A 24441-nucleotide genomic window follows, 5' to 3' on the forward strand; every position below is an offset into this window, starting at 1 on the left:
ATAGAAGAGTTAGACCTAAGCCCCCCTCATGAGACGTCAGGATGGCCGAGTGGTCTAAGGCGCCAGACTCAAGAGAGCTTGATCTTCAGTGTAGCTGAGCCTTCTGGTCTCCTCATGGAGGCGTGGGTTCAAATCCCACTTCTGACAGGTCCCTTTTACACCCGTAAATCTTCCTGTTTTTTGCAGTGCGTTCCCGGCAAACACCACAATCTTTGCAGGAACCTGTAGCATGTGAAGAGAAATCCACCAACAATCAGGCTGGGCCCTCAATCACAATTCCATGGATTTCTGGAAATGACACCTCAGGCACACCTTCCATTAAATTTGCACTCCATCACAGTAACTGCCTTGCTGGGTTTCTAACTAAGCAGTTGATCCCATCATTTGTTGTGAGGCTCTCCTGCCACCTTTTGGGCAGAGAAGGCACTGTCCCTGCAAAAACACAGGCAGACATGTTCAACAGGGCTTCCTGGTTTTGTGGGAGGAGCAGAATGCCATTGGTCCCCCCTTGCAAATTCTAATTTACATAAGGAAGACAGAGAGGTAGCTGGGAGTAGGCACTGCACACGGGCATTGCACTCTCTCTTATGATTTGCAGCCAATTCTAGATTGAGGCAGGAGGAAAGGAGGTGACTCGCCCAACAATGGCTATACTGAGAAGTCAGCCACTCTGGGTCTCCCAGGTGAGTGTTTCAGGCCTGTGAGCCACTCATATAAATCTCGCCTGATCGAGCCTGATCGAGCGCTGAGCGAGCGCGTTTGAATCCAAATATCAAACCCCTCTTTCTCAGGCGCAGGAAATGGTGGGCCCTTCATTGCTTCTGGTGTGGAAGTCTATGGGGCAAGGGTCCAGGACTTGCAGAGGAGAACAATTGCCAGAAAGTGCTTGCTGTTCTCATCTGTGCCTTTTTTCTGCTCACTGGCTGATAGGAGATTGGCTGCCCCCTTTCTTGCTAGAGTGAAAAAACAACAACTTGAGAGAAAACATGACGTTGTGAGGCTCACTTAGAGGGAGACTAGCCAAATAGCCCTGCTTTTTTTCTGAAAGACGCTTCAGAAATTGTTCAAAATGTCTCCTGGCCACTCAGGCTCGTTGGTCTAGGGGTATGATTCTCGCTTCGGGTGCGAGAGGTCCCGGGTTCAAATCCCGGACGAGCCCATGCTGTGGACATTTTCAGGATGCTTGTAATATAGGAGCATTTCTTCTTTTCAATGCTATAAGACGCTGTGTATGTCGAGAAAGTTCCTTACCCTGCACGCTATTTTCCACTTGTGGCGGGATAAAGCAGTGCAGGACTTCTTTGCAACTGCTTTTCTGGGCCAGACCAGCATGGTAGGAACATTACATGCATAGTGTTTTTCTAGTGTAATTTCAGGATATGGTTTCAAAATCGCCTCTTGGAATAAAAGTGGTCCTCATTCCTGTCTTCCAAAGAAATAGAGACCGGGTAAGGAGAGCCCAACTTTGAGCTTCAAGGACATTGGCCCTTAGTCTGTGCATTCCAGCCCAATACATGCCAACAAGATTCCTGAGTTAGTGTCTGTTTCTGTAGTGTAGTGGTTTTCACGTTCGCCTTACACGCGAAAGGTCCCTGGTTCGAGACCGGGCAGAAACAGCGGTTTGCTGTTTTTAACAGTGTTTGCCTTTACTTGCTGACTTTATAGGAAAGCTGAGATAATAGAGGCTGTCTGTCCCTCACCAACCTGACGTAGTGTGCTCCAGGGATCTCAGTGACAGCTCGAAAAGAGAAGTGACGATAGCTTGCGCCATTCGCTTGCTCGCCCTTTGCTCTGAAGGGTGGGCCTACTTCATGAAAGCAAGGAATGAGAGCAGAAATGCTTTTCTTGTCCTCACCGCAAGCAGACACTTAGAAAAAACAAACTGTCTGAAGGACAGAGGCTTTTTAATTTCTTGTTTGATGACGGCCATGGAAAAGACAGCAATCATATTGCAGAAGAGAGCAACATGTGCAGTTGCTTGCTTTGGGTGAAGCATTCACCGACTAGCTGCCACTAACCCCTGGAGCCATGTCAGAGGTGACTCTTGCGTGGCTCGTTGGTCTAGGGGTATGATTCTCGCTTAGGGTGCGAGAGGTCCCGGGTTCAAATCCCGGACGAGCCCTTTTTAGAGCTAAACATACAAATCGTACTAAAAATGCACTATGCCTGACTATTTCTAGTAATACTCGGTGCATTGTTGCGCAACATATTCCTAACCTCAGAAGAAAAATGGATCACCGTGCTTTTTCTGCCTACCTGCTTAGTCTCAGTGTGTCCCAGGTGATGCTTTCCCAAGCTGTACTCGCAGACATTTAGGCATCAGATATTTGTCTGTCGATGCCTGCACAAGTAAATTTTGAATACGTCTAATTGCAAGCATGTTGGATGATATCTCTGAGGTTTTCACACTTGTTCTGCACATTCTGAGCCGCTGCTGATACAGCAGAATAGAAGTAGGGTGAAGCCTTGAGAGGAACTTTGCTTTAACAGTAGCAAGCAGCAAGGTCGTTTCTGTAGTGTAGTGGTCATCACGTTCGCCTAACACGCGAAAGGTCCCCGGTTTGAGACCGGGCAGAAACACTGAGCGTTGGCTGCTTTTATGTGCACACTCTAAAACCTTATTATCTGAATGCAAGTTTAAGAAGAGGTGGTCTTTGAACACAGTGAGCCGTGGGAAACTTTCTTTACCTTTGCAAGACGAAACAAAGTTATCTGCATCCGTCATCTGGGGGTCGTTCTTGTGCCTATTTTTATTTTGTTTAAGCTATGTTGTATTGTTGGGGCCTTTACACCTGTGACATTGCTGTGAAGGTTGTAAGTGGAAACATTGGCAGGTGCAGATAGAAGAGTTAGACCTAAGCCCCCCTCATGAGCCGTCAGGATGGCCGAGTGGTCTAAGGCGCCAGACTCAAGAGAGCTTGATCTTCAGTGTAGCTGAGCCTTCTGGTCTCCTCATGGAGGCGTGGGTTCAAATCCCACTTCTGACAGGTCCCTTTTACACCCGTAAATCTTCCTGTTTTTTGCAGTGCGTTCCCGGCAAACACCACAATCTTTGCAGGAACCTGTAGCATGTGAAGAGAAATCCACCAACAATCAGGCTGGGCCCTCAATCACAATTCCATGGATTTCTGGAAATGACACCTCAGGCACACCTTCCATTAAATTTGCACTCCATCACAGTAACTGCCTTGCTGGGTTTCTAACTAAGCAGTTGATCCCATCATTTGTTGTGAGGCTCTCCTGCCACCTTTTGGGCAGAGAAGGCACTGTCCCTGCAAAAACACAGGCAGACATGTTCAACAGGGCTTCCTGGTTATGTGGGAGGAGCAGAATGCCATTGGTTCCCCCCTTGCAAATTCTAATTTACATAAGGAAGACAGAGAGGTAGCTGGGAGTAGGCACTGCACACGGGCATTGCACTCTCTCTTATGATTTGCAGCCAATTCTAGATTGAGGCAGGAGGAAAGGAGGTGACTCGCCCAACAATGGCTATACTGAGAAGTCAGCCACTCTGGGTCTCCCAGGTTAGTGTTTCAGGCCTGTGAGCCACTCATATAAATCTCGCCTGATCGAGCCTGATCGAGCGCTGAGCGAGCGCGTTTGAATCCAAATATCAAACCCCTCTTTCTCAGGCGCAGGAAATGGTGGGCCCTTCATTGCTTCTGGTGTGGAAGTCTATGGGGCAAGGGTCCAGGACTTGCAGAGGAGAACAATTGCCAGAAAGTGCTTGCTGTTCTCATCTGTGCCTTTTTTCTGCTCACTGGCTGATAGGAGATTGGCTGCCCCCTTTCTTGCTAGAGTGAAAAAACAACAACTTGAGAGAAAACATGACGTTGTGAGGCTCACTTAGAGGGAGACTAGCCAAATAGCCCTGCTTTTTTTCTGAAACACGCTTCAGAAATTGTTCAAAATGTCTCCTGGCCACTCAGGCTCGTTGGTCTAGGGGTATGATTCTCGCTTCGGGTGCGAGAGGTCCCGGGTTCAAATCCCGGACGAGCCCATGCTGTGGACATTTTCAGGATGCTTGTAATATAGGAGCATTTCTTCTTTTCAATGCTATAAGACGCTGTGTATGTCGAGAAAGTTCCTTACCCTGCACGCTATTTTCCACTTGTGGCGGGATAAAGGAGTGCAGGACTTCTTTGCAACTGCTTTTCTGGGCCAGACCAGCATGGTAGGAACATTACATGCATAGTGTTTTTCTAGTGTAATTTCAGGATATGGTTTCAAAATCGCCTCTTGGAATAAAAGTGGTCCTCATTCCTGTCTTCCAAAGAAATAGAGACCGGGTAAGGAGAGCCCAACTTTGAGCTTCAAGGACATTGGCCCTTAGTCTGTGCATTCCAGCCCAATACATGCCAACAAGATTCCTGAGTTAGTGTCTGTTTCTGTAGTGTAGTGGTTTTCACGTTCGCCTTACACGCGAAAGGTCCTTGGTTCGAGACCGGGCAGAAACAGCGGTTTGCTGTTTTTAACAGTGTTTGCCTTTACTGGCTGACTTTATAGGAAAGCTGAGATAATAGAGGCTGTCTATCCCTCACCAACCTGACGTAGTGTGCTCCAGGGATCTCAGTGACAGCTCGAAAAGAGAAGTGACGATAGCTTGCGCCATTCGCTTGCTCGCCCTTTGCTCTGAAGGGTGGGCCTACTTCATGAAAGCAAGGAATGAGAGCAGAAATGCTTTTCTTGTCCTCACCGCAAGCAGACACTTAGAGAAAACAAACTGTCTGAAGGACAGAGGCTTTTTAATTTCTTGTTTGATGACGGCCATGGAAAAGACAGCAATCATATTGCAGAAGAGAGCAACATGTGCAGTTGCTTGCTTTGGGTGAAGCATTCACCGACTAGCTGCCACTAACCCCTGGAGCCATGTCAGAGGTGACTCTTGCGTGGCTCGTTGGTCTAGGGGTATGATTCTCGCTTAGGGTGCGAGAGGTCCCGGGTTCAAATCCCGGACGAGCCCTTTTTAGAGCTAAACATACAAATCGTACAAAAAATGCACTATGCCTGACTATTTCTAGTAATACTCGGTGCATTGTTGCGCAACATATTCCTAACCTCAGAAGAAAAATGGATCATCGTGCTTTTTCTGCCTACCTGCTTAGTCTCAGTGTGTCCCAGGTGATGCTTTCCCAAGCTGTACTCGCAGACATTTAGGCATCAGATATTTGTCTGTCGATGCCTGCACAAGTAAATTTTGAATACGTCTAATTGCAAGCATGTTGGATGATATCTCTGAGGTTTTCACACTTGTTCTGCACATTCTGAGCCGCTGCTGATACAGCAGAATAGAAGTAGGGTGAAGCCTTGAGAGGAACTTTGCTTTAACAGTAGCAAGCAGCAAGGTCGTTTCTGTAGTGTAGTGGTCATCACGTTCGCCTAACACGCGAAAGGTCCCCGGTTTGAGACCGGGCAGAAACACTGAGCGTTGGCTGCTTTTATGTGCACACTCTAAAACCTTATTATCTGAATGCAAGTTTAAGAAGAGGTGGTCTTTGAACACAGTGAGCCGTGGGAAACTTTCTTTACCTTTGCAAGACGAAACAAAGTTATCTGCATCCGTCATCTGGGGGTCGTTCTTGTGCCTATTTTTATTTTGTTTAAGCTATGTTGTATTGTTGGGGCCTTTACACCTGTGACATTGCTGTGAAGGTTGTAAGTGGAAACATTGGCAGGTGCAGATAGAAGAGTTAGACCTAAGCCCCCCTCATGAGCCGTCAGGATGGCCGAGTGGTCTAAGGCGCCAGACTCAAGAGAGCTTGATCTTCAGTGTAGCTGAGCCTTCTGGTCTCCTCATGGAGGCGTGGGTTCAAATCCCACTTCTGACAGGTCCCTTTTACACCCGTAAATCTTCCTGTTTTTTGCAGTGCGTTCCCGGCAAACACCACAATCTTTGCAGGAACCTGTAGCATGTGAAGAGAAATCCACCAACAATCAGGCTGGGCCCTCAATCACAATTCCATGGATTTCTGGAAATGACACCTCAGGCACACCTTCCATTAAATTTGCACTCCATGACAGTAACTGCCTTGCTGGGTTTCTAACTAAGCAGTTGATCCCATCATTTGTTGTGAGGCTCTCCTGCCACCTTTTGGGCAGAGAAGGCACTGTCCCTGCAAAAACACAGGCAGACATGTTCAACAGGGCTTCCTGGTTATGTGGGAGGAGCAGAATGCCATTGGTTCCCCCCTTGCAAATTCTAATTTACATAAGGAAGACAGAGAGGTAGCTGGGAGTAGGCACTGCACACGGGCATTGCACTCTCTCTTATGATTTGCAGCCAATTCTAGATTGAGGCAGGAGGAAAGGAGGTGACTCGCCCAACAATGGCTATACTGAGAAGTCAGCCACTCTGGGTCTCCCAGGTTAGTGTTTCAGGCCTGTGAGCCACTCATATAAATCTCGCCTGATCGAGCGCTGAGCGAGCGCGTTTGAATCCAAATATCAAACCCCTCTTTCTCAGGCGCAGGAAATGGTGGGCCCTTCATTGCTTCTGGTGTGGAAGTCTATGGGGCAAGGGTCCAGGACTTGCAGAGGAGAACAATTGCCAGAAAGTGCTTGCTGTTCTCATCTGTGCCTTTTTTCTGCTCACTGGCTGATAGGAGATTGGCTGCCCCCTTTCTTGCTAGAGTGAAAAAACAACAACTTGAGAGAAAACATGACGTTGTGAGGCTCACTTAGAGGGAGACTAGCCAAATAGCCCTGCTTTTTTTCTGAAAGACGCTTCAGAAATTGTTCAAAATGTCTCCTGGCCACTCAGGCTCGTTGGTCTAGGGGTATGATTCTCGCTTCGGGTGCGAGAGGTCCCGGGTTCAAATCCCGGACGAGCCCATGCTGTGGACATTTTCAGGATGCTTGTAATATAGGAGCATTTCTTCTTTTCAATGCTATAAGACGCTGTGTATGTCGAGAAAGTTCCTTACCCTGCACGCTATTTTCCACTTGTGGCGGGATAAAGGAGTGCAGGACTTCTTTGCAACTGCTTTTCTGGGCCAGACAAGCATGGTAGGAACATTACATGCATAGTGTTTTTCTAGTGTAATTTCAGGATATGGTTTCAAAATCGCCTCTTGGAATAAAAGTGGTCCTCATTCCTGTCTTCCAAAGAAATAGAGACCGGGTAAGGAGAGCCCAACTTTGAGCTTCAAGGACATTGGCCCTTAGTCTGTGCATTTCAGCCCAATACATGCCAACAAGATTCCTGAGTTAGTGTCTGTTTCTGTAGTGTAGTGGTTATCACGTTCGCCTTACACGCGAAAGGTCCCTGGTTCGAGACCGGGCAGAAACAGCGGTTTGCTGTTTTTAACAGTGTTTGCCTTTACTTGCTGACTTTATAGGAAAGCTGAGATAATAGAGGCTGTCTATCCCTCACCAACCTGACGTAGTGTGCTCCAGGGATCTCAGTGACAGCTCGAAAAGAGAAGTGACGATAGCTTGCGCCATTCGCTTGCTCGCCCTTTGCTCTGAAGGGTGGGCCTACTTCATGAAAGCAAGGAATGAGAGCAGAAATGCTTTTCTTGTCCTCACCGCAAGCAGACACTTAGAAAAAACAAACTGTCTGAAGGACAGAGGCTTTTTAATTTCTTGTTTGATGACGGCCATGGAAAAGACAGCAATCATATTGCAGAAGAGAGCAACATGTGCAGTTGCTTGCTTTGGGTGAAGCATTCACCGACTAGCTGCCACTAACCCCTGGAGCCATGTCAGAGGTGACTCTTGCGTGGCTCGTTGGTCTAGGGGTATGATTCTCGCTTAGGGTGCAAGAGGTCCCGGGTTCAAATCCCGGACGAGCCCTTTTTAGAGCTAAACATACAAATCGTACTAAAAATGCACTATGCCTGACTATTTCTAGTAATACTCGGTGCATTGTTGCGCAACATATTCCTAACCTCAGAAGAAAAATGGATCACCGTGCTTTTTCTGCCTACCTGCTTAGTCTCAGTGTGTCCCAGGTGATGCTTTCCCAAGCTGTACTCGCAGACATTTAGGCATCAGATATTTGTCTGTCGATGCCTGCACAAGTAAATTTTGAATACGTCTAATTGCAAGCATGTTGGATGATATCTCTGAGGTTTTCACACTTGTTCTGCACATTCTGAGCCGCTGCTGATACAGCAGAATAGAAGTAGGGTGAAGCCTTGAGAGGAACTTTGCTTTAACAGTAGCAAGCAGCAAGGTCGTTTCTGTAGTGTAGTGGTCATCACGTTCGCCTAACACGCGAAAGGTCCTCGGTTCGAGACCGGGCAGAACCACTGAGCGTTGGCTGCTTTTATGTGCACACTCTAAAACCTTATTATCTGAATGCAAGTTTAAGAAGAGGTGGTCTTTGAACACAGTGAGCCGTGGGAAACTTTCTTTACCTTTGCAAGACGAAACAAAGTTATCTGCATCCGTCATCTGGGGGTCGTTCTTGTGCCTATTTTTATTTTGTTTAAGCTATGTTGTATTGTTGGGGCCTTTACACCTGTGACATTGCTGTGAAGGTTGTAAGTGGAAACATTGGCAGGTGCAGATAGAAGAGTTAGACCTAAGCCCCCCTCATGAGACGTCAGGATGGCCGAGTGGTCTAAGGCGCCAGACTCAAGAGAGCTTGATCTTCAGTGTAGCTGAGCCTTCTGGTCTCCTCATGGAGGCGTGGGTTCAAATCCCACTTCTGACAGGTCCCTTTTACACCCGTAAATCTTCCTGTTTTTTGCAGTGCGTTCCCGGCAAACACCACAATCTTTGCAGGAACCTGTAGCATGTGAAGAGAAATCCACCAACAATCAGGCTGGGCCCTCAATCACAATTCCATGGATTTCTGGAAATGACACCTCAGGCACACCTTCCATTAAATTTGCACTCCATCACAGTAACTGCCTTGCTGGGTTTCTAACTAAGCAGTTGATCCCATCATTTGTTGTGAGGCTCTCCTGCCACCTTTTGGGCAGAGAAGGCACTGTCCCTGCAAAAACACAGGCAGACATGTTCAACAGGGCTTCCTGGTTTTGTGGGAGGAGCAGAATGCCATTGGTCCCCCCTTGCAAATTCTAATTTACATAAGGAAGACAGAGAGGTAGCTGGGAGTAGGCACTGCACACGGGCATTGCACTCTCTCTTATGATTTGCAGCCAATTCTAGATTGAGGCAGGAGGAAAGGAGGTGACTCGCCCAACAATGGCTATACTGAGAAGTCAGCCACTCTGGGTCTCCCAGGTGAGTGTTTCAGGCCTGTGAGCCACTCATATAAATCTCGCCTGATCGAGCCTGATCGAGCGCTGAGCGAGCGCGTTTGAATCCAAATATCAAACCCCTCTTTCTCAGGCGCAGGAAATGGTGGGCCCTTCATTGCTTCTGGTGTGGAAGTCTATGGGGCAAGGGTCCAGGACTTGCAGAGGAGAACAATTGCCAGAAAGTGCTTGCTGTTCTCATCTGTGCCTTTTTTCTGCTCACTGGCTGATAGGAGATTGGCTGCCCCCTTTCTTGCTAGAGTGAAAAAACAACAACTTGAGAGAAAACATGACGTTGTGAGGCTCACTTAGAGGGAGACTAGCCAAATAGCCCTGCTTTTTTTCTGAAAGACGCTTCAGAAATTGTTCAAAATGTCTCCTGGCCACTCAGGCTCGTTGGTCTAGGGGTATGATTCTCGCTTCGGGTGCGAGAGGTCCCGGGTTCAAATCCCGGACGAGCCCATGCTGTGGACATTTTCAGGATGCTTGTAATATAGGAGCATTTCTTCTTTTCAATGCTATAAGACGCTGTGTATGTCGAGAAAGTTCCTTACCCTGCACGCTATTTTCCACTTGTGGCGGGATAAAGCAGTGCAGGACTTCTTTGCAACTGCTTTTCTGGGCCAGACCAGCATGGTAGGAACATTACATGCATAGTGTTTTTCTAGTGTAATTTCAGGATATGGTTTCAAAATCGCCTCTTGGAATAAAAGTGGTCCTCATTCCTGTCTTCCAAAGAAATAGAGACCGGGTAAGGAGAGCCCAACTTTGAGCTTCAAGGACATTGGCCCTTAGTCTGTGCATTCCAGCCCAATACATGCCAACAAGATTCCTGAGTTAGTGTCTGTTTCTGTAGTGTAGTGGTTTTCACGTTCGCCTTACACGCGAAAGGTCCCTGGTTCGAGACCGGGCAGAAACAGCGGTTTGCTGTTTTTAACAGTGTTTGCCTTTACTTGCTGACTTTATAGGAAAGCTGAGATAATAGAGGCTGTCTGTCCCTCACCAACCTGACGTAGTGTGCTCCAGGGATCTCAGTGACAGCTCGAAAAGAGAAGTGACGATAGCTTGCGCCATTCGCTTGCTCGCCCTTTGCTCTGAAGGGTGGGCCTACTTCATGAAAGCAAGGAATGAGAGCAGAAATGCTTTTCTTGTCCTCACCGCAAGCAGACACTTAGAAAAAACAAACTGTCTGAAGGACAGAGGCTTTTTAATTTCTTGTTTGATGACGGCCATGGAAAAGACAGCAATCATATTGCAGAAGAGAGCAACATGTGCAGTTGCTTGCTTTGGGTGAAGCATTCACCGACTAGCTGCCACTAACCCCTGGAGCCATGTCAGAGGTGACTCTTGCGTGGCTCGTTGGTCTAGGGGTATGATTCTCGCTTAGGGTGCGAGAGGTCCCGGGTTCAAATCCCGGACGAGCCCTTTTTAGAGCTAAACATACAAATCGTACTAAAAATGCACTATGCCTGACTATTTCTAGTAATACTCGGTGCATTGTTGCGCAACATATTCCTAACCTCAGAAGAAAAATGGATCACCGTGCTTTTTCTGCCTACCTGCTTAGTCTCAGTGTGTCCCAGGTGATGCTTTCCCAAGCTGTACTCGCAGACATTTAGGCATCAGATATTTGTCTGTCGATGCCTGCACAAGTAAATTTTGAATACGTCTAATTGCAAGCATGTTGGATGATATCTCTGAGGTTTTCACACTTGTTCTGCACATTCTGAGCCGCTGCTGATACAGCAGAAAAGAAGTAGGGTGAAGCCTTGAGAGGAACTTTGCTTTAACAGTAGCAAGCAGCAAGGTCGTTTCTGTAGTGTAGTGGTCATCACGTTCGCCTAACACGCGAAAGGTCCTCGGTTCGAGACCGGGCAGAACCACTGAGCGTTGGCTGCTTTTATGTGCACACTCTAAAACCTTATTATCTGAATGCAAGTTTAAGAAGAGGTGGTCTTTGAACACAGTGAGCCGTGGGAAACTTTCTTTACCTTTGCAAGACGAAACAAAGTTATCTGCATCCGTCATCTGGGGGTCGTTCTTGTGCCTATTTTTATTTTGTTTAAGCTATGTTGTATTGTTGGGGCCTTTACACCTGTGACATTGCTGTGAAGGTTGTAAGTGGAAACATTGGCAGGTGCAGATAGAAGAGTTAGACCTAAGCCCCCCTCATGAGCCGTAAGGATGGCCGAGTGGTCTAAGGCGCCAGACTCAAGAGAGCTTGATCTTCAGTGTAGCTGAGCCTTCTGGTCTCCTCATGGAGGCGTGGGTTCAAATCCCACTTCTGACAGGTCCCTTTTACACCCGTAAATCTTCCTGTTTTTTGCAGTGCGTTCCCGGCAAACACCACAATCTTTGCAGGAACCTGTAGCATGTGAAGAGAAATCCACCAACAATCAGGCTGGGCCCTCAATCACAATTCCATGGATTTCTGGAAATGACACCTCAGGCACACCTTCCATTAAATTTGCACTCCATGACAGTAACTGCCTTGCTGGGTTTCTAACTAAGCAGTTGATCCCATCATTTGTTGTGAGGCTCTCCTGCCACCTTTTGGGCAGAGAAGGCACTGTCCCTGCAAAAACACAGGCAGACATGTTCAACAGGGCTTCCTGGTTATGTGGGAGGAGCAGAATGCCATTGGTTCCCCCCTTGCAAATTCTAATTTACATAAGGAAGACAGAGAGGTAGCTGGGAGTAGGCACTGCACACGGGCATTGCACTCTCTCTTATGATTTGCAGCCAATTCTAGATTGAGGCAGGAGGAAAGGAGGTGACTCGCCCAACAATGGCTATACTGAGAAGTCAGCCACTCTGGGTCTCCCAGGTTAGTGTTTCAGGCCTGTGAGCCACTCATATAAATCTCGCCTGATCGAGCCTGATCGAGCGCTGAGCGAGCGCGTTTGAATCCAAATATCAAACCCCTCTTTCTCAGGCGCAGGAAATGGTGGGCCCTTCATTGCTTCTGGTGTGGAAGTCTATGGGGCAAGGGTCCAGGACTTGCAGAGGAGAACAATTGCCAGAAAGTGCTTGCTGTTCTCATCTGTGCCTTTTTTCTGCTCACTGGCTGATAGGAGATTGGCTGCCCCCTTTCTTGCTAGAGTGAAAAAACAACAACTTGAGAGAAAACATGACGTTGTGAGGCTCACTTAGAGGGAGACTAGCCAAATAGCCCTGCTTTTTTTCTGAAACACGCTTCAGAAATTGTTCAAAATGTCTCCTGGCCACTCAGGCTCGTTGGTCTAGGGGTATGATTCTCGCTTCGGGTGCGAGAGGTCCCGGGTTCAAATCCCGGACGAGCCCATGCTGTGGACATTTTCAGGATGCTTGTAATATAGGAGCATTTCTTCTTTTCAATGCTATAAGACGCTGTGTATGTCGAGAAAGTTCCTTACCCTGCACGCTATTTTCCACTTGTGGCGGGATAAAGGAGTGCAGGACTTCTTTGCAACTGCTTTTCTGGGCCAGACCAGCATGGTAGGAACATTACATGCATAGTGTTTTTCTAGTGTAATTTCAGGATATGGTTTCAAAATCGCCTCTTGGAATAAAAGTGGTCCTCATTCCTGTCTTCCAAAGAAATAGAGACCGGGTAAGGAGAGCCCAACTTTGAGCTTCAAGGACATTGGCCCTTAGTCTGTGCATTCCAGCCCAATACATGCCAACAAGATTCCTGAGTTAGTGTCTGTTTCTGTAGTGTAGTGGTTTTCACGTTCGCCTTACACGCGATAGGTCCTTGGTTCGAGACCGGGCAGAAACAGCGGTTTGCTGTTTTTAACAGTGTTTGCCTTTACTGGCTGACTTTATAGGAAAGCTGAGATAATAGAGGCTGTCTATCCCTCACCAACCTGACGTAGTGTGCTCCAGGGATCTCAGTGACAGCTCGAAAAGAGAAGTGACGATAGCTTGCGCCATTCGCTTGCTCGCCCTTTGCTCTGAAGGGTGGGCCTACTTCATGAAAGCAAGGAATGAGAGCAGAAATGCTTTTCTTGTCCTCACCGCAAGCAGACACTTAGAGAAAACAAACTGTCTGAAGGACAGAGGCTTTTTAATTTCTTGTTTGATGACGGCCATGGAAAAGACAGCAATCATATTGCAGAAGAGAGCAACATGTGCAGTTGCTTGCTTTGGGTGAAGCATTCACCGACTAGCTGCCACTAACCCCTGGAGCCATGTCAGAGGTGACTCTTGCGTGGCTCGTTGGTCTAGGGGTATGATTCTCGCTTAGGGTGCGAGAGGTCCCGGGTTCAAATCCCGGACGAGCCCTTTTTAGAGCTAAACATACAAATCGTACTAAAAATGCACTATGCCTGACTATTTCTAGTAATACTCGGTGCATTGTTGCGCAACATATTCCTAACCTCAGAAGAAAAATGGATCATCGTGCTTTTTCTGCCTACCTGCTTAGTCTCAGTGTGTCCCAGGTGATGCTTTCCCAAGCTGTACTCGCAGACATTTAGGCATCAGATATTTGTCTGTCGATGCCTGCACAAGTAAATTTTGAATACGTCTAATTGCAAGCATGTTGGATGATATCTCTGAGGTTTTCACACTTGTTCTGCACATTCTGAGCCGCTGCTGATACAGCAGAATAGAAGTAGGGTGAAGCCTTGAGAGGAACTTTGCTTTAACAGTAGCAAGCAGCAAGGTCGTTTCTGTAGTGTAGTGGTCATCACGTTCGCCTAACACGCGAAAGGTCCTCGGTTCGAGACCGGGCAGAACCACTGAGCGTTGGCTGATTTTATGTGCACACTCTAAAACCTTATTATCTGAATGCAAGTTTAAGAAGAGGTGGTCTTTGAACACAGTGAGCCGTGGGAAACTTTCTTTACCTTTGCAAGACGAAACAAAGTTATCTGCATCCGTCATCTGGGGTTGTTCTTGTGCCTATTTTTATTTTGTTTAAGCTATGTTGTATTGTTGGGGCCTTTACACCTGTGACATTGCTGTGAAGGTTGTAAGTGGAAACATTGGCAGGTGCAGATAGAAGAGTTAGACCTAAGCCCCCCTCATGAGACGTCAGGATGGCCGAGTGGTCTAAGGCGCCAGACTCAAGAGAGCTTGATCTTCAGTGTAGCTGAGCCTTCTGGTCTCCTCATGGAGGCGTGGGTTCAAATCCCACTTCTGACAGGTCCCTTTTACACCCGTAAATCTTCCTGTTTTTTGCAGTGCGTTCCCGGCAAACACCACAATCTTTGCAGGAACCTGTAGCATGTGAAGAGAAATCCACCAACAATCAGGCTGGGCCCTCAATCACAATTCCATGGATTTCTGGAAATGACACCTCAGGCACACCTTCCATTAAATTTGCACTCCATCACAGTAACTGCCTTGCTGGGTTTCTAACTAAGCAGTTGATCCCATCATTTGTTGTGAGGCTCTCCTGCCACCTTTTGGGCAGAGAAGGCACTGTCCCTGCAAAAACACAGGCAGACATGTTCAACAGGGCTTCCTGGTTTTGTGGGAGGAGCAGAATGCCATTGGTCCCCCCTTGCAAATTCTAATTTACATAAGGAAGACAGAGAGGTAGCTGGGAGTAGGCACTGCACACGGGCATTGCACTCTCTCTTATGATTTGCAGCCAATTCTAGATTGAGGCAGGAGGAAAGGAGGTGACTCGCCCAACAATGGCTATACTGAGAAGTCAGCCACTCTGGGTCTCCCAGGTGAGTGTTTCAGGCCTGTGAGCCACTCATATAAATCTCGCCTGATCGAGCCTGATCGAGCGCTGAGCGAGCGCGTTTGAATCCAAATATCAAACCCCTCTTTCTCAGGCGCAGGAAATGGTGGGCCCTTCATTGCTTCTGGTGTGGAAGTCTATGGGGCAAGGGTCCAGGACTTGCAGAGGAGAACAATTGCCAGAAAGTGCTTGCTGTTCTCATCTGTGCCTTTTTTCTGCTCACTGGCTGATAGGAGATTGGCTGCCCCCTTTCTTGCTAGAGTGAAAAAACAACAACTTGAGAGAAAACATGACGTTGTGAGGCTCACTTAGAGGGAGACTAGCCAAATAGCCCTGCTTTTTTTCTGAAACACGCTTCAGAAATTGTTCAAAATGTCTCCTGGCCACTCAGGCTCGTTGGTCTAGGGGTATGATTCTCGCTTCGGGTGCGAGAGGTCCCGGGTTCAAATCCCGGACGAGCCCATGCTGTGGACATTTTCAGGATGCTTGTAATATAGGAGCATTTCTTCTTTTCAATGCTATAAGACGCTGTGTATGTCGAGAAAGTTCCTTACCCTGCACGCTATTTTCCACTTGTGGCGGGATAAAGGAGTGCAGGACTTCTTTGCAACTGCTTTTCTGGGCCAGACCAGCATGGTAGGAACATTACATGCATAGTGTTTTTCTAGTGTAATTTCAGGATATGGTTTCAAAATCGCCTCTTGGAATAAAAGTGGTCCTCATTCCTGTCTTCCAAAGAAATAGAGACCGGGTAAGGAGAGCCCAACTTTGAGCTTCAAGGACATTGGCCCTTAGTCTGTGCATTCCAGCCCAATACATGCCAACAAGATTCCTGAGTTAGTGTCTGTTTCTGTAGTGTAGTGGTTTTCACGTTCGCCTTACACGCGATAGGTCCTTGGTTCGAGACCGGGCAGAAACAGCGGTTTGCTGTTTTTAACAGTGTTTGCCTTTACTGGCTGACTTTATAGGAAAGCTGAGATAATAGAGGCTGTCTATCCCTCACCAACCTGACGTAGTGTGCTCCAGGGATCTCAGTGACAGCTCGAAAAGAGAAGTGACGATAGCTTGCGCCATTCGCTTGCTCGCCCTTTGCTCTGAAGGGTGGGCCTACTTCATGAAAGCAAGGAATGAGAGCAGAAATGCTTTTCTTGTCCTCACCGCAAGCAGACACTTAGAGAAAACAAACTGTCTGAAGGACAGAGGCTTTTTAATTTCTTGTTTGATGACGGCCATGGAAAAGACAGCAATCATATTGCAGAAGAGAGCAACATGTGCAGTTGCTTGCTTTGGGTGAAGCATTCACCGACTAGCTGCCACTAACCCCTGGAGCCATGTCAGAGGTGACTCTTGCGTGGCTCGTTGGTCTAGGGGTATGATTCTCGCTTAGGGTGCGAGAGGTCCCGGGTTCAAATCCCGGACGAGCCCTTTTTAGAGCTAAACATACAAATCGTACTAAAAATGCACTATGCCTGACTATTTCTAGTAATACTCGGTGCATTGTTGCGCAACATATTCCTAACCTCAGAAGAAAAATGGATCATCGTGCTTTTTCTGCCTACCTGCTTAGTCTCAGTGTGTCCCAGGTGATGCTTTCCCAAGCTGTACTCGCAGACATTTAGGCATCAGATATTTGTCTGTCGATGCCTGCACAAGTAAATTTTGAATACGTCTAATTGCAAGCATGTTGGATGATATCTCTGAGGTTTTCACACTTGTTCTGCACATTCTGAGCCGCTGCTGATACAGCAGAATAGAAGTAGGGTGAAGCCTTGAGAGGAACTTTGCTTTAACAGTAGCAAGCAGCAAGGTCGTTTCTGTAGTGTAGTGGTCATCACGTTCACCTAACACGCGAAAGGTCCCCGGTTTGAGACCGGGCAGAAACACTGAGCGTTGGCTGCTTTTATGTGCACACTCTAAAACCTTATTATCTGAATGCAAGTTTAAGAAGAGGTGGTCTTTGAACACAGTGAGCCGTGGGAAACTTTCTTTACCTTTGCAAGACGAAACAAAGTTATCTGCATCCGTCATCTGGGGGTCGTTCTTGTGCCTATTTTTATTTTGTTTAAGCTATGTTGTATTGTTGGGGCCTTTACACCTGTGACATTGCTGTGAAGGTTGTAAGTGGAAACATTGGCAGGTGCAGATAGAAGAGTTAGACCTAAGCCCCCCTCATGAGCCGTAAGGATGGCCGAGTGGTCTAAGGCGCCAGACTCAAGAGAGCTTGATCTTCAGTGTAGCTGAGCCTTCTGGTCTCCTCATGGAGGCGTGGGTTCAAATCCCACTTCTGACAGGTCCCTTTTACACCCGTAAATCTTCCTGTTTTTTGCAGTGCGTTCCCGGCAAACACCACAATCTTTGCAGGAACCTGTAGCATGTGAAGAGAAATCCACCAACAATCAGGCTGGGCCCTCAATCACAATTCCATGGATTTCTGGAAATGACACCTCAGGCACACCTTCCATTAAATTTGCACTCCATGACAGTAACTGCCTTGCTGGGTTTCTAACTAAGCAGTTGATCCCATCATTTGTTGTGAGGCTCTCCTGCCACCTTTTGGGCAGAGAAGGCACTGTCCCTGCAAAAACACAGGCAGACATGTTCAACAGGGCTTCCTGGTTATGTGGGAGGAGCAGAATGCCATTGGTTCCCCCCTTGCAAATTCTAATTTACATAAGGAAGACAGAGAGGTAGCTGGGAGTAGGCACTGCACACGGGCATTGCACTCTCTCTTATGATTTGCAGCCAATTCTAGATTGAGGCAGGAGGAAAGGAGGTGACTCGCCCAACAATGGCTATACTGAGAAGTCAGCCACTCTGGGTCTCCCAGGTTAGTGTTTCAGGCCTGTGAGCCACTCATATAAATCTCGCCTGATCGAGCCTGATCGAGCGCTGAGCGAGCGCGTTTGAATCCAAATATCAAACCCCTCTTTCTCAGGCGCAGGAAATGGTGGGCCCTTCATTGCTTCTGGTGTGGAAGTCTATGGGGCAAGGGTCCAGGACTTGCAGAGGAGAACAATTGCCAGAAAGTGCTTGCTGTTCTCATCTGTGCCTTTTTTCTGCTCACTGGCTGATAGGAGATTGGCTGCCCCCTTTCTTGCTAGAGTGAAAAAACAACAACTTGAGAGAAAACATGACGTTGTGAGGCTCACTTAGAGGGAGACTAGCCAAATAGCCCTGCTTTTTTTCTGAAACACGCTTCAGAAATTGTTCAAAATGTCTCCTGGCCACTCAGGCTCGTTGGTCTAGGGGTATGATTCTCGCTTCGGGTGCGAGAGGTCCCGGGTTCAAATCCCGGACGAGCCCATGCTGTGGACATTTTCAGGATGCTTGTAATATAGGAGCATTTCTTCTTTTCAATGCTATAAGACGCTGTGTATGTCGAGAAAGTTCCTTACCCTGCACGCTATTTTCCACTTGTGGCGGGATAAAGGAGTGCAGGACTTCTTTGCAACTGCTTTTCTGGGCCAGACCAGCATGGTAGGAACATTACATGCATAGTGTTTTTCTAGTGTAATTTCAGGATATGGTTTCAAAATCGCCTCTTGGAATAAAAGTGGTCCTCATTCCTGTCTTCCAAAGAAATAGAGACCGGGTAAGGAGAGCCCAACTTTGAGCTTCAAGGACATTGGCCCTTAGTCTGTGCATTCCAGCCCAATACATGCCAACAAGATTCCTGAGTTAGTGTCTGTTTCTGTAGTGTAGTGGTTTTCACGTTCGCCTTACACGCGATAGGTCCTTGGTTCGAGACCGGGCAGAAACAGCGGTTTGCTGTTTTTAACAGTGTTTGCCTTTACTGGCTGACTTTATAGGAAAGCTGAGATAATAGAGGCTGTCTATCCCTCACCAACCTGACGTAGTGTGCTCCAGGGATCTCAGTGACAGCTCGAAAAGAGAAGTGACGATAGCTTGCGCCATTCGCTTGCTCGCCCTTTGCTCTGAAGGGTGGGCCTACTTCATGAAAGCAAGGAATGAGAGCAGAAATGCTTTTCTTGTCCTCACCGCAAGCAGACACTTAGAGAAAACAAACTGTCTGAAGGACAGAGGCTTTTTAATTTCTTGTTTGATGACGGCCATGGAAAAGACAGCAATCATATTGCAGAAGAGAGCAACATGTGCAGTTGCTTGCTTTGGGTGAAGCATTCACCGACTAGCTGCCACTAACCCCTGGAGCCATGTCAGAGGTGACTCTTGCGTGGCTCGTTGGTCTAGGGGTATGATTCTCGCTTAGGGTGCGAGAGGTCCCGGGTTCAAATCCCGGACGAGCCCTTTTTAGAGCTAAACATACAAATCGTACTAAAAATGCACTATGCCTGACTATTTCTAGTAATACTCGGTGCATTGTTGCGCAACATATTCCTAACCTCAGAAGAAAAATGGATCATCGTGCTTTTTCTGCCTACCTGCTTAGTCTCAGTGTGTCCCAGGTGATGCTTTCCCAAGCTGTACTCGCAGACATTTAGGCATCAGATATTTGTCTGTCGATGCCTGCACAAGTAAATTTTGAATACGTCTAATTGCAAGCATGTTGGATGATATCTCTGAGGTTTTCACACTTGTTCTGCACATTCTGAGCCGCTGCTGATACAGCAGAATAGAAGTAGGGTGAAGCCTTGAGAGGAACTTTGCTTTAACAGTAGCAAGCAGCAAGGTCGTTTCTGTAGTGTAGTGGTCATCACGTTCACCTAACACGCGAAAGGTCCCCGGTTTGAGACCGGGCAGAAACACTGAGCGTTGGCTGCTTTTATGTGCACACTCTAAAACCTTATTATCTGAATGCAAGTTTAAGAAGAGGTGGTCTTTGAACACAGTGAGCCGTGGGAAACTTTCTTTACCTTTGCAAGACGAAACAAAGTTATCTGCATCCGTCATCTGGGGGTCGTTCTTGTGCCTATTTTTATTTTGTTTAAGCTATGTTGTATTGTTGGGGCCTTTACACCTGTGACATTGCTGTGAAGGTTGTAAGTGGAAACATTGGCAGGTGCAGATAGAAGAGTTAGACCTAAGCCCCCCTCATGAGCCGTCAGGATGGCCGAGTGGTCTAAGGCGCCAGACTCAAGAGAGCTTGATCTTCAGTGTAGCTGAGCCTTCTGGTCTCCTCATGGAGGCGTGGGTTCAAATCCCACTTCTGACAGGTCCCTTTTACACCCGTAAATCTTCCTGTTTTTTGCAGTGCGTTCCCGGCAAACACCACAATCTTTGCAGGAACCTGTAGCATGTGAAGAGAAATCCACCAACAATCAGGCTGGGCCCTCAATCACAATTCCATGGATTTCTGGAAATGACACCTCAGGCACACCTTCCATTAAATTTGCACTCCATGACAGTAACTGCCTTGCTGGGTTTCTAACTAAGCAGTTGATCCCATCATTTGTTGTGAGGCTCTCCTGCCACCTTTTGGGCAGAGAAGGCACTGTCCCTGCAAAAACACAGGCAGACATGTTCAACAGGGCTTCCTGGTTATGTGGGAGGAGCAGAATGCCATTGGTTCCCCCCTTGCAAATTCTAATTTACATAAGGAAGACAGAGAGGTAGCTGGGAGTAGGCACTGCACACGGGCATTGCACTCTCTCTTATGATTTGCAGCCAATTCTAGATTGAGGCAGGAGGAAAGGAGGTGACTCGCCCAACAATGGCTATACTGAGAAGTCAGCCACTCTGGGTCTCCCAGGTTAGTGTTTCAGGCCTGTGAGCCACTCATATAAATCTCGCCTGATCGAGCCTGATCGAGCGCTGAGCGAGCGCGTTTGAATCCAAATATCAAACCCCTCTTTCTCAGGCGCAGGAAATGGTGGGCCCTTCATTGCTTCTGGTGTGGAAGTCTATGGGGTAAGGGTCCAGGACTTGCAGAGGAGAACAATTGCCAGAAAGTGCTTGCTGTTCTCATCTGTGCCTTTTTTCTGCTCACTGGCTGATAGGAGATTGGCTGCCCCCTTTCTTGCTAGAGTGAAAAAACAACAACTTGAGAGAAAACATGACGTTGTGAGGCTCACTTAGAGGGAGACTAGCCAAATAGCCCTGCTTTTTTTCTGAAACACGCTTCAGAAATTGTTCAAAATGTCTCCTGGCCACTCAGGCTCGTTGGTCTAGGGGTATGATTCTCGCTTCGGGTGCGAGAGGTCCCGGGTTCAAATCCCGGACGAGCCCATGCTGTGGACATTTTCAGGATGCTTGTAATATAGGAGCATTTCTTCTTTTCAATGCTATAAGACGCTGTGTATGTCGAGAAAGTTCCTTACCCTGCACGCTATTTTCCACTTGTGGCGGGATAAAGGAGTGCAGGACTTCTTTGCAACTGCTTTTCTGGGCCAGACCAGCATGGTAGGAACATTACATGCATAGTGTTTTTCTAGTGTAATTTCAGGATATGGTTTCAAAATCGCCTCTTGGAATAAAAGTGGTCCTCATTCCTGTCTTCCAAAGAAATAGAGACCGGGTAAGGAGAGCCCAACTTTGAGCTTCAAGGACATTGGCCCTTAGTCTGTGCATTCCAGCCCAATACATGCCAACAAGATTCCTGAGTTAGTGTCTGTTTCTGTAGTGTAGTGGTTTTCACGTTCGCCTTACACGCGATAGGTCCTTGGTTCGAGACCGGGCAGAAACAGCGGTTTGCTGTTTTTAACAGTGTTTGCCTTTACTGGCTGACTTTATAGGAAAGCTGAGATAATAGAGGCTGTCTATCCCTCACCAACCTGACGTAGTGTGCTCCAGGGATCTCAGTGACAGCTCGAAAAGAGAAGTGACGATAGCTTGCGCCATTCGCTTGCTCGCCCTTTGCTCTGAAGGGTGGGCCTACTTCATGAAAGCAAGGAATGAGAGCAGAAATGCTTTTCTTGTCCTCACCGCAAGCAGACACTTAGAGAAAACAAACTGTCTGAAGGACAGAGGCTTTTTAATTTCTTGTTTGATGACGGCCATGGAAAAGACAGCAATCATATTGCAGAAGAGAGCAACATGTGCAGTTGCTTGCTTTGGGTGAAGCATTCACCGACTAGCTGCCACTAACCCCTGGAGCCATGTCAGAGGTGACTCTTGCGTGGCTCGTTGGTCTAGGGGTATGATTCTCGCTTAGGGTGCGAGAGGTCCCGGGTTCAAATCCCGGACGAGCCCTTTTTAGAGCTAAACATACAAATCGTACTAAAAATGCACTATGCCTGACTATTTCTAGTAATACTCGGTGCATTGTTGCGCAACATATTCCTAACCTCAGAAGAAAAATGGATCATCGTGCTTTTTCTGCCTACCTGCTTAGTCTCAGTGTGTCCCAGGTGATGCTTTCCCAAGCTGTACTCGCAGACATTTAGGCATCAGATATTTGTCTGTCGATGCCTGCACAAGTAAATTTTGAATACGTCTAATTGCAAGCATGTTGGATGATATCTCTGAGGTTTTCACACTTGTTCTGCACATTCTGAGCCGCTGCTGATACAGCAGAATAGAAGTAGGGTGAAGCCTTGAGAGGAACTTTGCTTTAACAGTAGCAAGCAGCAAGGTCGTTTCTGTAGTGTAGTGGTCATCACGTTCACCTAACACGCGAAAGGTCCCCGGTTTGAGACCGGGCAGAAACACTGAGCGTTGGCTGCTTTTATGTGCACACTCTAAAACCTTATTATCTGAATGCAAGTTTAAGAAGAGGTGGTCTTTGAACACAGTGAGCCGTGGGAAACTTTCTTTACCTTTGCAAGACGAAACAAAGTTATCTGCATCCGTCATCTGGGGGTCGTTCTTGTGCCTATTTTTATTTTGTTTAAGCTATGTTGTATTGTTGGGGCCTTTACACCTGTGACATTGCTGTGAAGGTTGTAAGTGGAAACATTGGCAGGTGCAGATAGAAGAGTTAGACCTAAGCCCCCCTCATGAGCCGTCAGGATGGCCGAGTGGTCTAAGGCGCCAGACTCAAGAGAGCTTGATCTTCAGTGTAGCTGAGCCTTCTGGTCTCCTCATGGAGGCGTGGGTTCAAATCCCACTTCTGACAGGTCCCTTTTACACCCGTAAATCTTCCTGTTTTTTGCAGTGCGTTCCCGGCAAACACCACAATCTTTGCAGGAACCTGTAGCATGTGAAGAGAAATCCACCAACAATCAGGCTGGGCCCTCAATCACAATTCCATGGATTTCTGGAAATGACACCTCAGGCACACCTTCCATTAAATTTGCACTCCATGACAGTAACTGCCTTGCTGGGTTTCTAACTAAGCAGTTGATCCCATCATTTGTTGTGAGGCTCTCCTGCCACCTTTTGGGCAGAGAAGGCACTGTCCCTGCAAAAACACAGGCAGACATGTTCAACAGGGCTTCCTGGTTATGTGGGAGGAGCAGAATGCCATTGGTTCCCCCCTTGCAAATTCTAATTTACATAAGGAAGACAGAGAGGTAGCTGGGAGTAGGCACTGCACACGGGCATTGCACTCTCTCTTATGATTTGCAGCCAATTCTAGATTGAGGCAGGAGGAAAGGAGGTGACTCGCCCAACAATGGCTATACTGAGAAGTCAGCCACTCTGGGTCTCCCAGGTTAGTGTTTCAGGCCTGTGAGCCACTCATATAAATCTCGCCTGATCGAGCCTGATCGAGCGCTGAGCGAGCGCGTTTGAATCCAAATATCAAACCCCTCTTTCTCAGGCGCAGGAAATGGTGGGCCCTTCATTGCTTCTGGTGTGGAAGTCTATGGGGCAAGGGTCCAGGACTTGCAGAGGAGAACAATTGCCAGAAAGTGCTTGCTGTTCTCATCTGTGCCTTTTTTCTGCTCACTGGCTGATAGGAGATTGGCTGCCCCCTTTCTTGCTAGAGTGAAAAAACAACAACTTGAGAGAAAACATGACGTTGTGAGGCTCACTTAGAGGGAGACTAGCCAAATAGCCCTGCTTTTTTTCTGAAACACGCTTCAGAAATTGTTCAAAATGTCTCCTGGCCACTCAGGCTCGTTGGTCTAGGGGTATGATTCTCGCTTCGGGTGCGAGAGGTCCCGGGTTCAAATCCCGGACGAGCCCATGCTGTGGACATTTTCAGGATGCTTGTAATATAGGAGCATTTCTTCTTTTCAATGCTATAAGACGCTGTGTATGTCGAGAAAGTTCCTTACCCTGCACGCTATTTTCCACTTGTGGCGGGATAAAGGAGTGCAGGACTTCTTTGCAACTGCTTTTCTGGGCCAGACCAGCATGGTAGGAACATTACATGCATAGTGTTTTTCTAGTGTAATTTCAGGATATGGTTTCAAAATCGCCTCTTGGAATAAAAGTGGTCCTCATTCCTGTCTTCCAAAGAAATAGAGACCGGGTAAGGAGAGCCCAACTTTGAGCTTCAAGGACATTGGCCCTTAGTCTGTGCATTCCAGCCCAATACATGCCAACAAGATTCCTGAGTTAGTGTCTGTTTCTGTAGTGTAGTGGTTTTCACGTTCGCCTTACACGCGATAGGTCCTTGGTTCGAGACCGGGCAGAAACAGCGGTTTGCTGTTTTTAACAGTGTTTGCCTTTACTGGCTGACTTTATAGGAAAGCTGAGATAATAGAGGCTGTCTATCCCTCACCAACCTGACGTAGTGTGCTCCAGGGA

General features: G+C 47.4%; 43 non-coding genes across 43 annotated transcripts; all 43 read left to right on the top strand.

Annotated features, from left to right (window-relative positions):
• The first annotated feature begins 35 nt into the window (after positions 1 to 35).
• On the top strand, positions 36 to 147 carry TRNAL-CAA (transfer RNA leucine (anticodon CAA)). The gene is made up of 2 exons: positions 36 to 73; positions 102 to 147. It is a non-coding gene; the product is annotated as a tRNA-Leu (tRNA).
• Positions 148 to 1087: 940 nt separating this feature from the next.
• TRNAP-CGG (transfer RNA proline (anticodon CGG)) lies at positions 1088 to 1159 on the top strand. The gene has a single exon. It is a non-coding gene; the product is annotated as a tRNA-Pro (tRNA).
• A 384-nt stretch (positions 1160 to 1543) lies between these two features.
• On the top strand, positions 1544 to 1616 carry TRNAV-UAC (transfer RNA valine (anticodon UAC)). Its single transcript has one exon. It is a non-coding gene; the product is annotated as a tRNA-Val (tRNA).
• A 434-nt stretch (positions 1617 to 2050) lies between these two features.
• TRNAP-AGG (transfer RNA proline (anticodon AGG)) lies at positions 2051 to 2122 on the top strand. Its single transcript has one exon. It is a non-coding gene; the product is annotated as a tRNA-Pro (tRNA).
• Positions 2123 to 2507: 385 nt separating this feature from the next.
• Positions 2508 to 2580, top strand: TRNAV-AAC (transfer RNA valine (anticodon AAC)). Its single transcript has one exon. It is a non-coding gene; the product is annotated as a tRNA-Val (tRNA).
• Positions 2581 to 2875: 295 nt separating this feature from the next.
• TRNAL-CAA (transfer RNA leucine (anticodon CAA)) lies at positions 2876 to 2987 on the top strand. The gene is made up of 2 exons: positions 2876 to 2913; positions 2942 to 2987. It is a non-coding gene; the product is annotated as a tRNA-Leu (tRNA).
• Positions 2988 to 3928: 941 nt separating this feature from the next.
• On the top strand, positions 3929 to 4000 carry TRNAP-CGG (transfer RNA proline (anticodon CGG)). The gene has a single exon. It is a non-coding gene; the product is annotated as a tRNA-Pro (tRNA).
• A 384-nt stretch (positions 4001 to 4384) lies between these two features.
• TRNAV-UAC (transfer RNA valine (anticodon UAC)) lies at positions 4385 to 4457 on the top strand. Its single transcript has one exon. It is a non-coding gene; the product is annotated as a tRNA-Val (tRNA).
• Positions 4458 to 4891: 434 nt separating this feature from the next.
• On the top strand, positions 4892 to 4963 carry TRNAP-AGG (transfer RNA proline (anticodon AGG)). Its single transcript has one exon. It is a non-coding gene; the product is annotated as a tRNA-Pro (tRNA).
• A 385-nt stretch (positions 4964 to 5348) lies between these two features.
• On the top strand, positions 5349 to 5421 carry TRNAV-AAC (transfer RNA valine (anticodon AAC)). The gene has a single exon. It is a non-coding gene; the product is annotated as a tRNA-Val (tRNA).
• Positions 5422 to 5716: 295 nt separating this feature from the next.
• On the top strand, positions 5717 to 5828 carry TRNAL-CAA (transfer RNA leucine (anticodon CAA)). The gene is made up of 2 exons: positions 5717 to 5754; positions 5783 to 5828. It is a non-coding gene; the product is annotated as a tRNA-Leu (tRNA).
• Positions 5829 to 6759: 931 nt separating this feature from the next.
• Positions 6760 to 6831, top strand: TRNAP-CGG (transfer RNA proline (anticodon CGG)). The gene has a single exon. It is a non-coding gene; the product is annotated as a tRNA-Pro (tRNA).
• Positions 6832 to 7215: 384 nt separating this feature from the next.
• TRNAV-UAC (transfer RNA valine (anticodon UAC)) lies at positions 7216 to 7288 on the top strand. Its single transcript has one exon. It is a non-coding gene; the product is annotated as a tRNA-Val (tRNA).
• A 434-nt stretch (positions 7289 to 7722) lies between these two features.
• On the top strand, positions 7723 to 7794 carry TRNAP-AGG (transfer RNA proline (anticodon AGG)). The gene has a single exon. It is a non-coding gene; the product is annotated as a tRNA-Pro (tRNA).
• A 385-nt stretch (positions 7795 to 8179) lies between these two features.
• Positions 8180 to 8252, top strand: TRNAV-AAC (transfer RNA valine (anticodon AAC)). Its single transcript has one exon. It is a non-coding gene; the product is annotated as a tRNA-Val (tRNA).
• A 295-nt stretch (positions 8253 to 8547) lies between these two features.
• Positions 8548 to 8659, top strand: TRNAL-CAA (transfer RNA leucine (anticodon CAA)). Its single transcript has 2 exons — positions 8548 to 8585; positions 8614 to 8659. It is a non-coding gene; the product is annotated as a tRNA-Leu (tRNA).
• Positions 8660 to 9599: 940 nt separating this feature from the next.
• On the top strand, positions 9600 to 9671 carry TRNAP-CGG (transfer RNA proline (anticodon CGG)). The gene has a single exon. It is a non-coding gene; the product is annotated as a tRNA-Pro (tRNA).
• Positions 9672 to 10055: 384 nt separating this feature from the next.
• TRNAV-UAC (transfer RNA valine (anticodon UAC)) lies at positions 10056 to 10128 on the top strand. The gene has a single exon. It is a non-coding gene; the product is annotated as a tRNA-Val (tRNA).
• Positions 10129 to 10562: 434 nt separating this feature from the next.
• On the top strand, positions 10563 to 10634 carry TRNAP-AGG (transfer RNA proline (anticodon AGG)). Its single transcript has one exon. It is a non-coding gene; the product is annotated as a tRNA-Pro (tRNA).
• Positions 10635 to 11019: 385 nt separating this feature from the next.
• TRNAV-AAC (transfer RNA valine (anticodon AAC)) lies at positions 11020 to 11092 on the top strand. Its single transcript has one exon. It is a non-coding gene; the product is annotated as a tRNA-Val (tRNA).
• A 295-nt stretch (positions 11093 to 11387) lies between these two features.
• Positions 11388 to 11499, top strand: TRNAL-CAA (transfer RNA leucine (anticodon CAA)). The gene is made up of 2 exons: positions 11388 to 11425; positions 11454 to 11499. It is a non-coding gene; the product is annotated as a tRNA-Leu (tRNA).
• A 941-nt stretch (positions 11500 to 12440) lies between these two features.
• On the top strand, positions 12441 to 12512 carry TRNAP-CGG (transfer RNA proline (anticodon CGG)). Its single transcript has one exon. It is a non-coding gene; the product is annotated as a tRNA-Pro (tRNA).
• A 384-nt stretch (positions 12513 to 12896) lies between these two features.
• On the top strand, positions 12897 to 12969 carry TRNAV-UAC (transfer RNA valine (anticodon UAC)). Its single transcript has one exon. It is a non-coding gene; the product is annotated as a tRNA-Val (tRNA).
• A 434-nt stretch (positions 12970 to 13403) lies between these two features.
• On the top strand, positions 13404 to 13475 carry TRNAP-AGG (transfer RNA proline (anticodon AGG)). Its single transcript has one exon. It is a non-coding gene; the product is annotated as a tRNA-Pro (tRNA).
• Positions 13476 to 13860: 385 nt separating this feature from the next.
• On the top strand, positions 13861 to 13933 carry TRNAV-AAC (transfer RNA valine (anticodon AAC)). Its single transcript has one exon. It is a non-coding gene; the product is annotated as a tRNA-Val (tRNA).
• Positions 13934 to 14227: 294 nt separating this feature from the next.
• Positions 14228 to 14339, top strand: TRNAL-CAA (transfer RNA leucine (anticodon CAA)). Its single transcript has 2 exons — positions 14228 to 14265; positions 14294 to 14339. It is a non-coding gene; the product is annotated as a tRNA-Leu (tRNA).
• A 940-nt stretch (positions 14340 to 15279) lies between these two features.
• On the top strand, positions 15280 to 15351 carry TRNAP-CGG (transfer RNA proline (anticodon CGG)). Its single transcript has one exon. It is a non-coding gene; the product is annotated as a tRNA-Pro (tRNA).
• Positions 15352 to 15735: 384 nt separating this feature from the next.
• Positions 15736 to 15808, top strand: TRNAV-UAC (transfer RNA valine (anticodon UAC)). Its single transcript has one exon. It is a non-coding gene; the product is annotated as a tRNA-Val (tRNA).
• Positions 15809 to 16242: 434 nt separating this feature from the next.
• TRNAP-AGG (transfer RNA proline (anticodon AGG)) lies at positions 16243 to 16314 on the top strand. The gene has a single exon. It is a non-coding gene; the product is annotated as a tRNA-Pro (tRNA).
• A 385-nt stretch (positions 16315 to 16699) lies between these two features.
• On the top strand, positions 16700 to 16772 carry TRNAV-AAC (transfer RNA valine (anticodon AAC)). Its single transcript has one exon. It is a non-coding gene; the product is annotated as a tRNA-Val (tRNA).
• A 295-nt stretch (positions 16773 to 17067) lies between these two features.
• TRNAL-CAA (transfer RNA leucine (anticodon CAA)) lies at positions 17068 to 17179 on the top strand. Its single transcript has 2 exons — positions 17068 to 17105; positions 17134 to 17179. It is a non-coding gene; the product is annotated as a tRNA-Leu (tRNA).
• Positions 17180 to 18120: 941 nt separating this feature from the next.
• TRNAP-CGG (transfer RNA proline (anticodon CGG)) lies at positions 18121 to 18192 on the top strand. Its single transcript has one exon. It is a non-coding gene; the product is annotated as a tRNA-Pro (tRNA).
• Positions 18193 to 18576: 384 nt separating this feature from the next.
• On the top strand, positions 18577 to 18649 carry TRNAV-UAC (transfer RNA valine (anticodon UAC)). Its single transcript has one exon. It is a non-coding gene; the product is annotated as a tRNA-Val (tRNA).
• A 434-nt stretch (positions 18650 to 19083) lies between these two features.
• On the top strand, positions 19084 to 19155 carry TRNAP-AGG (transfer RNA proline (anticodon AGG)). Its single transcript has one exon. It is a non-coding gene; the product is annotated as a tRNA-Pro (tRNA).
• Positions 19156 to 19540: 385 nt separating this feature from the next.
• On the top strand, positions 19541 to 19613 carry TRNAV-AAC (transfer RNA valine (anticodon AAC)). The gene has a single exon. It is a non-coding gene; the product is annotated as a tRNA-Val (tRNA).
• A 295-nt stretch (positions 19614 to 19908) lies between these two features.
• On the top strand, positions 19909 to 20020 carry TRNAL-CAA (transfer RNA leucine (anticodon CAA)). The gene is made up of 2 exons: positions 19909 to 19946; positions 19975 to 20020. It is a non-coding gene; the product is annotated as a tRNA-Leu (tRNA).
• Positions 20021 to 20961: 941 nt separating this feature from the next.
• TRNAP-CGG (transfer RNA proline (anticodon CGG)) lies at positions 20962 to 21033 on the top strand. Its single transcript has one exon. It is a non-coding gene; the product is annotated as a tRNA-Pro (tRNA).
• A 384-nt stretch (positions 21034 to 21417) lies between these two features.
• On the top strand, positions 21418 to 21490 carry TRNAV-UAC (transfer RNA valine (anticodon UAC)). The gene has a single exon. It is a non-coding gene; the product is annotated as a tRNA-Val (tRNA).
• Positions 21491 to 21924: 434 nt separating this feature from the next.
• On the top strand, positions 21925 to 21996 carry TRNAP-AGG (transfer RNA proline (anticodon AGG)). Its single transcript has one exon. It is a non-coding gene; the product is annotated as a tRNA-Pro (tRNA).
• A 385-nt stretch (positions 21997 to 22381) lies between these two features.
• TRNAV-AAC (transfer RNA valine (anticodon AAC)) lies at positions 22382 to 22454 on the top strand. The gene has a single exon. It is a non-coding gene; the product is annotated as a tRNA-Val (tRNA).
• A 295-nt stretch (positions 22455 to 22749) lies between these two features.
• TRNAL-CAA (transfer RNA leucine (anticodon CAA)) lies at positions 22750 to 22861 on the top strand. The gene is made up of 2 exons: positions 22750 to 22787; positions 22816 to 22861. It is a non-coding gene; the product is annotated as a tRNA-Leu (tRNA).
• A 941-nt stretch (positions 22862 to 23802) lies between these two features.
• Positions 23803 to 23874, top strand: TRNAP-CGG (transfer RNA proline (anticodon CGG)). Its single transcript has one exon. It is a non-coding gene; the product is annotated as a tRNA-Pro (tRNA).
• A 384-nt stretch (positions 23875 to 24258) lies between these two features.
• On the top strand, positions 24259 to 24331 carry TRNAV-UAC (transfer RNA valine (anticodon UAC)). The gene has a single exon. It is a non-coding gene; the product is annotated as a tRNA-Val (tRNA).
• The last annotated feature ends 110 nt before the right edge of the window (positions 24332 to 24441 follow it).

This window comes from Lissotriton helveticus, chromosome 10, assembly GCF_964261635.1.
Source record: "Lissotriton helveticus chromosome 10, aLisHel1.1, whole genome shotgun sequence".
In the NCBI taxonomy this organism is placed as follows: Eukaryota; Metazoa; Chordata; class Amphibia; order Caudata; family Salamandridae; genus Lissotriton; species Lissotriton helveticus.